Source organism: Mytilus edulis, chromosome 12 (assembly GCF_963676685.1).
Source record: "Mytilus edulis chromosome 12, xbMytEdul2.2, whole genome shotgun sequence".
In the NCBI taxonomy this organism is placed as follows: domain Eukaryota; kingdom Metazoa; phylum Mollusca; class Bivalvia; order Mytilida; family Mytilidae; genus Mytilus; species Mytilus edulis.
In genome coordinates this window covers 74,836,750-74,847,618 of record NC_092355.1, presented here as the reverse complement: position 1 = coordinate 74,847,618, position 10,869 = coordinate 74,836,750, and the positions used below count along the sequence as shown (strand labels likewise).

Sequence of the window (10,869 nt, the reverse complement as noted above, 5' to 3'; positions counted from 1 at the left end):
CTTAACTATAATTACCATATAATTTAATCCAAATCTTATTTTCAATGTTTGAAAGGAAGTTGAATTCGAAATTGTACAACAAATTATGCATAACCAAATGTATACCAACCAACATTTCAATACAAACAAACTAGTTTACAATGTCCATTCTTTAATTTCCTCAATGCTCTTCAACTTTGTACTTGTTTGGCTTTATAGAATATTTTGATATGAGTGTCACTGATGAGTCAAGATTGTGTAGAGGAAACGTGCGTGTGGCGTACTAAATTATAATCCTGGTACCTTTGATAACTATTAAGAGTTATGTCCCTTGTATGTTTAACATGATCTAAAAATAATCAGCTTATGACTAAAAAAATGTCCCTATCAAAGACATATATTACTAAATGTTAAATAAGAAAAAAACACTTTCCAACTTGAAATTCAATTATATTTATATTTAAGAATATGTTAAACAGTTCACATTCAATAAGTTATAATTACTGAAATAGTAACAAATAATATTTGAATGTTCTATCTTCTAAACGCTCCACTCTTTGATGTCTTCTTCATCTGAAAGGATAAAAAAAGAATTATATTTATTGTTATAAGTATTATCTTATATTAGCATACATAATGAAAGCTTTACTAGTATTTTAATTCTAATATGAATGTTGCTGTTGCTTAAATGTAAACAACAATGTGAGGGCTGTTACAAAAATAAATTAGTAGATAAGGGGAGGGAGGCACTTTTTATTTGACCCCACTATGCATACATTTTAATTTGGATATTTCATTTAAATGTTCAAGCAGTGTTCTTAAATAACTACCACCCATCAAATTTTAATAAAAGTTCTTGGAAAAAGTTCTATTAAAATTCTCAATTGATCCAGCTTTCGGTAAATGGAAGTACTCTCAGATCTTTACTTACTGTCTTTTTGTTGTTGGATGTACAATTACAAATCTATGTCCACTTTGTGTTTTTGTTATATTTTTATTTCTATTTGTATCCATCTAATATTCTGTATGTATGTGCCTGTCCCAAGTAAGGAGCCTGTAGTTCAGTGATTGCTGTTTGTTGCTGCGTTACATATTTTTTTTTTATTGTTTGGTACATAAATAAGGCTGTCAGTTTTCTCAATTGAATTCTTTAAAGTTTGTGATTTATCATCCAGCTGACTGTGGTATGGGCTATGCTCATTTTTGAAGGCTATACAGTGACCTATAGGTCATATTTTCTGTTTTATTTGGTCTCTTGTGGAGAGTTGCTTTATCAGCTAATGCTCAGGATAACATTTGAATATCACAACCAAGGCCATGTGTAAATTTCCAACAAATCTCTTAAATAAAAAATTTATAACCACAGACTGAACTATATATAAAGACAACTATACATTATGGATTTTTTTCATTGTTATGGATATACAGTTGCCCATAATTGCTCACATCCACTTTATTTGAACTTTGGTGGATAGTTGTCTCATTGGCAATCATACCGTATCTTCTCATTTTAATCATTTCTATTATAGCCTGTTTTATTCAACTTATCAGAATCTTAATAAGTGCATTTTGTATTCTATTTTCAAAAGTGTACACAAAAACGTTGTGGTTGGTTTTAAATATTCTAAAACAATAGAAATTCAAACAATGACATAACATTATTTCAATTTTTGTGTACAAACAATAAAATTATCCATAATCCTTTAGATTATGAAATGATTTCTTATTTCTTCTTTCCTTTTTTGTACAATAAACACTTCAGATATAATTACTTACAAGTTCAGCTATCAACAAAAAAGCTTCCTTTTATAGTCTGACTTGAATAGTGAAGGTGTTTCCTAGCATCTGTTTTACTATGAAGCTGTAAATTAAAAAAAAATTACATCAGATAATGACTGAGATTGTCAATATTTGTTTAAGAACAGGATTGAAACAGAGCAATAAGGAGAAAAAAGGCAATCATTCACCTGGAATTCTTAACTATTTTTTATAAATCTCAATGCTTTGAGCCTTCCATTTAAATCTTTGTCAATTAATGAATAAATGGTTCATAAAATAAAAGAAGGTCAAGAAAAGGATTATACTATACAGTTTTTAAGATCAAAATGAAATTCTAGATATTCCTCAAGGTACTGAGCATCAGTTTCAGACTGCTGTTAACTTTTTTATGTCAATTTAGCGTTTAAGCTATTGTTGCTGTCAACATGGTAAAATCCACAATTACTGGACAGTCATAACCAGAGCTCCAGATAAGCTGCGTATTTGCGTGATCACGCAATACAAACAATAGAAAACCCAATGCAATTGTCCAATGAATTATTTTTTTAAGACATTTCATGAATGTTATAGGTACCAGTCTTGTATTACAACTCCAATTTCCGGTGCATTTCAAAACATGGAGGGAAACAAAATAGTGCATTTTTTTCTGAATTTTTTTCTGAACTCATTTTTTTCTGTTTGATTATGGGTTTATGCTGAATTGAAACATATATATAGACTTTAAAAAAAATCTTGCATTCGTTTGGGGATATAAATCCAGGAAAGTGGAAGGATATCATGTTTACTGGAAGTGGTGCGGCCTAGTAAAAATAGCAAACAGAAAGTAGAAAAAAATGTTTTGACTTCAGGATTGCGTAACTTTTATTCTTCGTGGCAACACCCTCTTTTTTTGGGATTAAATCACAATTTCACATTAGTACATACATGATATGAACATGAAATTTTTTTCTATGTAGCATTTTTTATTTTTTTATTTTCAAAGATCAGCTGTTTAGCATGTAAGCCTATGGAGCAGTCAATTACAAGACTGCAACCTTTACAGTCGTCGCGTAAACTATTTTTATAATATTTATAATTGGAAATTTCCTGTCGTTCTAAAAATAGATCCCTGCATCAAGTAGCTGAAATGGGTTCCTGTTTGAGTTTTCCGTTGCTCAATAGGTACACGTGTTTTTGTAAATATTTCGATCTTCTAGGTGTTTAATTAGCATGTGTCATGTAGTCATATTTTTTTCGCATTGCTCGGGATTTTTCATAACATACATCGAATTAAAACGAAAGTGAATGTCCGGTTAAAATATTGAATACTGAGGGAAAGTTATAATGATAACAAGACTCAGCCAGTGTCTTTAGGAAGCGTCCATCGAACGCACGGGCGTGTGTGCGTACCAAAACGAAAACATTGCTAATAAACACGGGGTTTCATCAAAAACGAATTCAGTTTGAAAAAGTGAAAGGCCCAATCAATTATGAAATGATAAAGTATCAGAAATCAAAAGTTCTAATAAAAGACAACTAAACCCAGATTTATGTAAATTGAATAAAAGAAAATCATTCAAGTATAATTAGTTTTTATACTATTTTTTTATTCATTTTACGGTTATTAATAAATACACACACCATGCACACAGACACTGGTCTCAGAATTATTTATATAAAGGTATAAGACGAGTGCCTGTGAATACATATCCTTTTTTGTGAGAAAATACAAAACTGGCAAAAGGTTTGAAACGGGACACAAATTAAACCTACAATTGCTCCTCAGTGAATAAACCAAATAAAACAGCTAGCAAATAATCCTAACCATAACCCTAAACCAAATAAAAGAGCTAAAGAAAGAGGGAAACATTATATTAATTTAAGATGGAAAAAAAATTGGGGTTGATATTGCCTAAATATTCAATATTGTGTCGATGAAAAAACCCAATACATTAAGGAGCTTAGTGGTGAAAAACCCAATTTGATATTAACCTGAGGGGTGAATTGGAATTGATAATGCAATTAAAAAACTTTATCACCCAATTATATAAGAAAATGGTGGGTAAAAACCCCAATTTATGAATTCTTATCTGGAGCTCTGCATAACTTTAGATTTCAATTTTGAATGAGCTGTCAATAATAAAATTGAAAATGGAAATGGGGAATGTATCAAATAGACAACAACCCGACCATAGAAAAAACAACAGCAGAAGGCAATTTATGAATTATTGACACTCTAAATATTCAATCATCTTTGAGGAGATTTCATGTATGCAAGTAAATAAATAACCTGCAGTATGAAGGATATAATCATTATTTGTTTATGGGTGGTAACAACAATATTGAACAATGTAGCCAAAAAAATGTATACACTTGTTTGCTCTCTCCTGGCAGAAAGATAAAGTAGATTATGCTGTATGGGTTTTGCTCATTGTTGGAGGCCGTACAGTGACCTATGGGACAAAGTCAAAGGTGTTAATTTCTGAGTCATTAACTCATTTGGTCTCTTGTGGAGAGTTATCTCAATGGCAATCATACCACTTTTTTTTTTTATAGAATATACATAGATAAAATAATTGTATTTTTTTCTTTTTCTTATATCTAATTATTAACAGATTATATACATGTTGAACAGTTCTAAACTTAAATGATGCTTTATCAAACAAATTTTGACTCTTACCATTACTTTTATACAAAAAAAATGAACCCCCCCCCCCCTAAAAAAAAAAATCTAAGGAAATGGAAAGTAAGACAGAAAAAATAACTTTATCCTATTGTGACCTAAACATAAATTATTTTTTATTAGTATACTTGAATAGGAAATGTTTTCTTGTTTTACTATAAAATTACCTTCAGGTTAACTTGATTACAATCAAAATTCTTCATACTTCTATAGTGTGATTCTGAAGCACTGCTAGAGTATCATGTCTTTTATTCATCTTACATATATTTGCCTCAAAATCAGATTTCATTTTCTGGAAAAAAATAATTATATTCAAATACTTGTTAATTAACATAAAATTTAATACACATATTACATGTAGTATGCCTCCTTCTACTGACTGAAAAACAAATGTCACATACTCATCTTTAGTAATGTTAATATTATGAATATTTTATATCATTAAAGATTGGCATCATTGCACAGGGATTTTATACTGCCATGACTGCGAGACTTAAATATTTTTTTGTCTATATATATAAAAATTGCTTTTTTCTTCTCTCTTTATTTTACATTCCTTTGTTATTAATTGATATTAAATTAAAAGACTTAATTGACTAGGATTGTCAGTTCCTTATAAAGGTCTTAGTTTTCTCCACTAATAAAAACAGGATGCCACAAAATAGCACCATGGTGTTTAAAGTGGCACTCAATATCTCAATTACTTTTTAGTGTGAGGAAATAAAGACAACAATGAATCAATAAATGTCAAGTGTGTTGAAAATAAGATAAACAGCTGCAATAGGAGTGCACGATTGCAAGCCCTCCAATTCATATCAATTATGTTTAAAGTATAGAATGAAATATTGTAGAAGGCAGTACATTTTTGTAGAACATTTGATTTATCATGTTTATAAATTTGTGTATGCATTAATACATGACATCCTTCAGTTGACAAGTAGCAAATAGTTAATTCAGAGCATTTTGTTGCAAAGTTACTTAATTATCCTATGTAGCATTAATGTAACAAATGAAATATATTCTTTCCTTGCACATTTGCTGCAAGCCAAAAGGAATGTTTTTTTTTAGAGCATACTATTTTGTTAATTGCATAACATTTAATAAAAAGGAATAAGTGCATACATATCTGTTGGAACTTTGCTGAATTGTCCTTCTAACATTTACCTGGACTTCTCCCTCTGTCATTTTTTTTTCATGTCAGGAATTTACAAACAGATCCTCCATAGTCAAGACTTCATTCAAGACCTGCTTAATAACTGTCATATAAAAAAAATGCATAAATATTCAGCATTTCATTTACAGTTATACACATACAGTTATTGTCATAGTCTGATAAAAATTTAAAGGAAAATTTCAGTGACTACCTAAAGGCATCTGTAGCCATGTTGCAATTTGGGCATAACATAATTTGATTTCAAACAAAATTGTGTGATAAATAATGGGACAGTGAAAGTTAATTGCCTGATAACTCAAGTGTCATTCTGTGAACAATCTTGACATGTTTCATCATACTCATGTATATAAAATTGTTTGTATCATCATAATCATGTATATTAAATGTTAAAGGAAAGGAGTTAAATGTTCAGTATGCGACAAGCATGGCAAGTGAAGTTTATATACCACTCCAGATAGATCCAGATGGATCAGTGTTATACATGTCATGCATGTACAGTGTATATCATAACCTGCAGTTGAATATAAAAAAGGCCTCCTGTATTTGAGTTTTTTGCCAGATATTCAGATTCCTCTGGCTTTATTCATGATATTCCAAAATAAAAAAAAACCCTCATAACCTAGCTCTACTTTTCTTTTCATAATCAATGATAATACTACAGTCAACTAACTTTATATAGATATAGGAAGATGTGGTGTGAGTGCCAATGAGACAACTCTCTATCCAAATAACAATTTAAAAAAAAATAAAAAAAGTAAACCATTATAGGGCAATGTACATCTTCAACACAAAGCCTTGGCTCACACCGAACAACAAGCTATAAAGGGCCCCAAAATTACTAGTGTAAAACCATTCAAATGGGAAAAACCAACGGCCTAATCTGTTTAAAAAAACGAGAAACACATTTGTATTACATAAACATTTAGTTCTCTTTTAACTTCTGAAGTATATGACTTTTTTGTATATTCTATTTGGGAAAAGGGGGATCCAGGATTTTCAAAAGTGGCATCAAGATATCTTTTTACAGAGATTATACGAAGTTGTAGTGTCTTTGGTATAAATAACAAAACCACAGCAGCACACCCTATCAATTAAGTATTGAGGTCACCTAGCTCGACCCCAACCCCACCGCTAGAACTAATTAGATTAAAAATTAGTATATAGTACTATTGTCAACATGCCTAAATGGGTTGTGAGATAAAATATGATATCTGTTATATCTTCATTGACTTCAAGAGTATCTGCATGGCTTTATTTTAGGACAAGTAAGGCAGATAAGTTTAGCTACCATCCTCAATCCTATGGCCTTATGGCACAACTCTTTTCATTGGCGCATATTACGCCCTATGTGTATCTTCCTCCATGTATTTTCCTTCATGTAATTTTATTTTGTTTTTGCTGTTACGATTGAGGTTGCGGATGTTAGGGTAAGTGATATTTCGTGATATACATTGTATATCGTGATATTTCTTACGGGTGTGGAGAGTAAACCCCACATTGACAAAAACAAGTGCCCGCGCTGTGGTCATTTTCTTTCAAAAATTGCACAAGCACTTAATTATTCTGTCAATGTTGGGTTTACTATCCACAACCATACGAAGTGATTTTTCGTAAGTGGGTGGATAGTAAACCCCACATTGACAAAAACAAGTGCCTATGTATTTTTGTGATCATTAATATTAGTTCAAACATATTTATTTAATATTTTGTCAGTCTTCATGATACACTAGTAGAAATCATACCCCCAGACACTTATAAATGTTGTTGTGACAGTAAAATTTAAATAAAAAAGGACACACAACTTGCATACCAAATATATGATTTAAATTTAAGAAATTCAAAATTTTGGTTTGATGACATTGACCGGTTTTTCAAATTTTCGGCCTGTCAATGTCAAGTTTTTTATGCAGACTGGGATTTGTATATTATAATTTACTACTGTACACATGCCTTTAGAACATGTTTGTGAAAAATATACCTGATATATATCTCTCCAAAAGCTGTATTACTCTCCGTTTCCAGTATTGTGGTGTCAATATTCATGTTCAGTCTGGCATAGACGCTCGTTTCCGTGAACCGTATGGGATAATTATCTGAGATACGAAGCACATCAATTCTCATATAAACTGCATTTATCGATTGCATTTCATATTCAAACTTTCAAAATATTTATTGAATTTAAAATCTAAATCATTTTATGCTACCAGCTTAAAAACAAAACAATGTTAATAAATTGATTCCTCTTCTGGGTTACACACCGATTCCGAAATTTATCAAAGTGCGCGGTATTTCCGCGGTTATTTTTAGCATCCTTGTGGTACCCGTTTCTGTATTTACAACTGACAGTCTGTGTACTGATAACGCAACTTTAGCAGTAAAAAAAAACCCACTCTGGTATACTATACTGCGTACACGTGATTTTAATAATTTGCAGTGCAGGTAAGTTCAATAAAATTACCGGGTTTTTTTTCCCTGACCCCCCCCCCCCCCCCCCTAATTTGCCTTTTATAGTTTAAGAAATAGCACCTCACTTAGCACAATCTCGATGAGATACCAGTCAAGCAGAGATTTACGAACTGTTTTCCATACTCGGTGGTGGATCCATAAATTTTGATAAAAAAAGCGGGGGAAAAGGGGGTGCATATTGCATGACTATATTTGCCTTCTTCAAGGAGTATATCAGTTAAAATTTCCAGACATATCCCAAGACTACTATATTTGTTCTGTGTTTATCTAATAAAAATGAAGTTAAAGTCTGTTTGAAAAATTCATAGATTAGTACATATCAGTGGCGGATCCAAGAATTTTCATAAGTGGTGGCCCACTGACTGACCCAAGAGGGGGCCCGCTCCAGTCACGCTTCAGTGATTCTCTATATAGGCAACCAATTTTTTCCCAAAAAGGGGGGGCCTGCCCCCCCCCCCCCTAAATCCGCCTCTGCATATACTTATTTAAATTAGTAGATATTTCATATAGGACAGAAACTTTTTTTAAGAGAGAAATATGAATTGCACCGGTCCCAACCCCCCAATAAATATTGACCTGTCCCTAAGGTTAATAAGGCTTTTACCTTTATATTGGGTAGGTATAATTAGTGGTAAACAATTAGTTGAATTTTCTTCTATATGTATAGCCTTATTTCCATGGAACTTCATATTTTATGTGCTTTTATTTTCAACTGAAACATGTGGAGTTTAGAGAAATAGAATTTATTTTATCAGCTTTGAACAGCAATCTTTTATTTGATGTTTAGCCTAAACATTTATGACATTACTACAAACTTTTAAGGTACATGTGAAAACTATTTAATGTTATAATTCTATTGTGTAATAAATATTATTAACCAAACAAAATTACCATTATCATGATTATAAAAATGAAAGATATTTTCCATCAATTGAATAATTTGATTTATCTTTTAGGGATACAACAAGTCTGCAAGTCACTAGATATAAATGAACAGAGAATTTCAAATTATTGAGGAGATCATTGGGGAAAAAACTCAACAAAGGAAATGTACTTTACTATAAGGAGGAGAAGTGAAAGAAGCAGGTACTATATATTATTGATTAACTTGGCTGTAACATAAATAATAAAACCATTGAGATAAATGTCTATATATTTCAATAAATCAGCACGTAAACAAACAATAAAATCAGTAGCGGCATCTGTTAGTTAATACAAAGACATCAATATAAGTGTCAATACAAATGCCAAAACAAATGTCAAAAAAAGAGGAAGTGGTATGATTACCAATGAGACAATTCTACTCAAGAGACCAAAGGATACAGAAATTAGTAACTATTGATTTGGCCTTCAACGATGAGTAAAACCTGTACTGCATAGTCATCTTTAAGTTTATAAATAAATATATAAAATTTCACAGAATGACAAATGTAAAATAATTTGACTGTCTTTGCTCATGAATATTATGTACATGTATCTTAGATAGCCAAAAATCTCTTTTTAAAAATGCCAAAAAGTGACTGGTGGTTAGAGATGTAAATAAAGGCTATATATATTAACTTGTCCTGCAACCTCATTATGTGCATAAGGAGGCCCAACAGTACTAGCATGATTGTTTTTGTCTCATCATCCATCCCATAATTTCTTCAGTGTTACTGATAACTTTGTATCAGGTAGGCTTGTCATTTAATGTATATACATTGCACGTTATATATTTATTTTATATAAAGGCCTACCGGTATGCAGTTTTTAAAATTTTTTGGGGTATGGTAAATATCTTGCATTCATTGAACCTCCAAAAATTATTTTCTCCATCCTCATTTGTTTTTCATTAGTTCTATTTTCAAATCCCTTAAATAAAGTTTTTATTCTTATATTATTCATGATATATTTATAAAACCTTGCAACCATAATGATATTATGGTATGGCATCGTTGTTCAAAGACTTTTGTTTCCAGGCAATAACTTTAGTAACTAAATTGATCTTTATGAAATTGTACCACATGGTTCAATACCCCAAAAGGAGGTTGGGTAGGGGTTATGGCTAAAAAGTTTATAAACAAGGGGCCAAAAACAATACTTCTTTTCTTGACCAATACATGTACATGTATAACTTTTCTTATGTTTGTAGGGAAAATTGGCGGAGTGTAACATCTATTAGCAATAAAAAGAGGAGATAAAGCAGTAAATCATTATGACTGTGAAAAGAAGATATCTGAATATGAAATGAGTTTATTTCAGTTAAAAAGACTTGCTACAGAATGTTCCTTTTGTAATTTTATTGAAGACCAGACCATTGTCAACTTTTAAGTAAAGGAAGATAATAAAACATTGAAGAGGAAATGAAGGAAAAGACTTAATCATCAAAGAGCATAACAAAGCATAATTCAGAATAACTCTTGTGAAGGAATAATATTGTACAGTAAACAACATACAATAACGAATCACAATTTCATTTTTTTGCAATTGCTGAATTTTTATGCTGTACTTTCAAAACTTTGGTTGCAGTACAGGAGTCTGTTTTCTTTTAAATATTAATAAAACTTCAGAATTTTAAACTTTTGCTTTAAATCATGCAACGCTAGTGATAATAACTGTACATTAGTCATTTAAGTCTTATTTGAACTGAAAGTAAAGTTACATCTATATAATACTACTTTTCTTGTGACAGTAATTTGAAGGTAAAATTTATATGATTTATTATGCACATGCATTACCTTATATCATGTATATATATTCATTGATACATGAACATCAAACAAGTTTTTTTCATGGCCAATGAAAAAACAACTTGCACTTACATATGATA

General features: G+C 30.9%; 2 long non-coding RNA genes across 2 annotated transcripts; one reads left to right on the top strand and one right to left on the bottom strand.

Moving 5' to 3' along the window:
- Positions 1–408: 408 nt before the first annotated feature.
- Positions 409–7,665, bottom strand: LOC139498096 (uncharacterized). Its single transcript, XR_011657808.1, has 5 exons — positions 7,573–7,665; positions 5,543–5,676; positions 4,588–4,712; positions 1,756–1,840; positions 409–552 (listed from the first exon to the last, which is right to left on the bottom strand). It is a non-coding gene; the product is annotated as an uncharacterized lncRNA (long non-coding RNA).
- A 1,400-nt stretch (positions 7,666–9,065) lies between these two features.
- On the top strand, positions 9,066–10,618 carry LOC139498095 (uncharacterized). Its single transcript, XR_011657807.1, has 2 exons — positions 9,066–9,146; positions 10,192–10,618. It is a non-coding gene; the product is annotated as an uncharacterized lncRNA (long non-coding RNA).
- Positions 10,619–10,869: the final 251 nt, after the last annotated feature.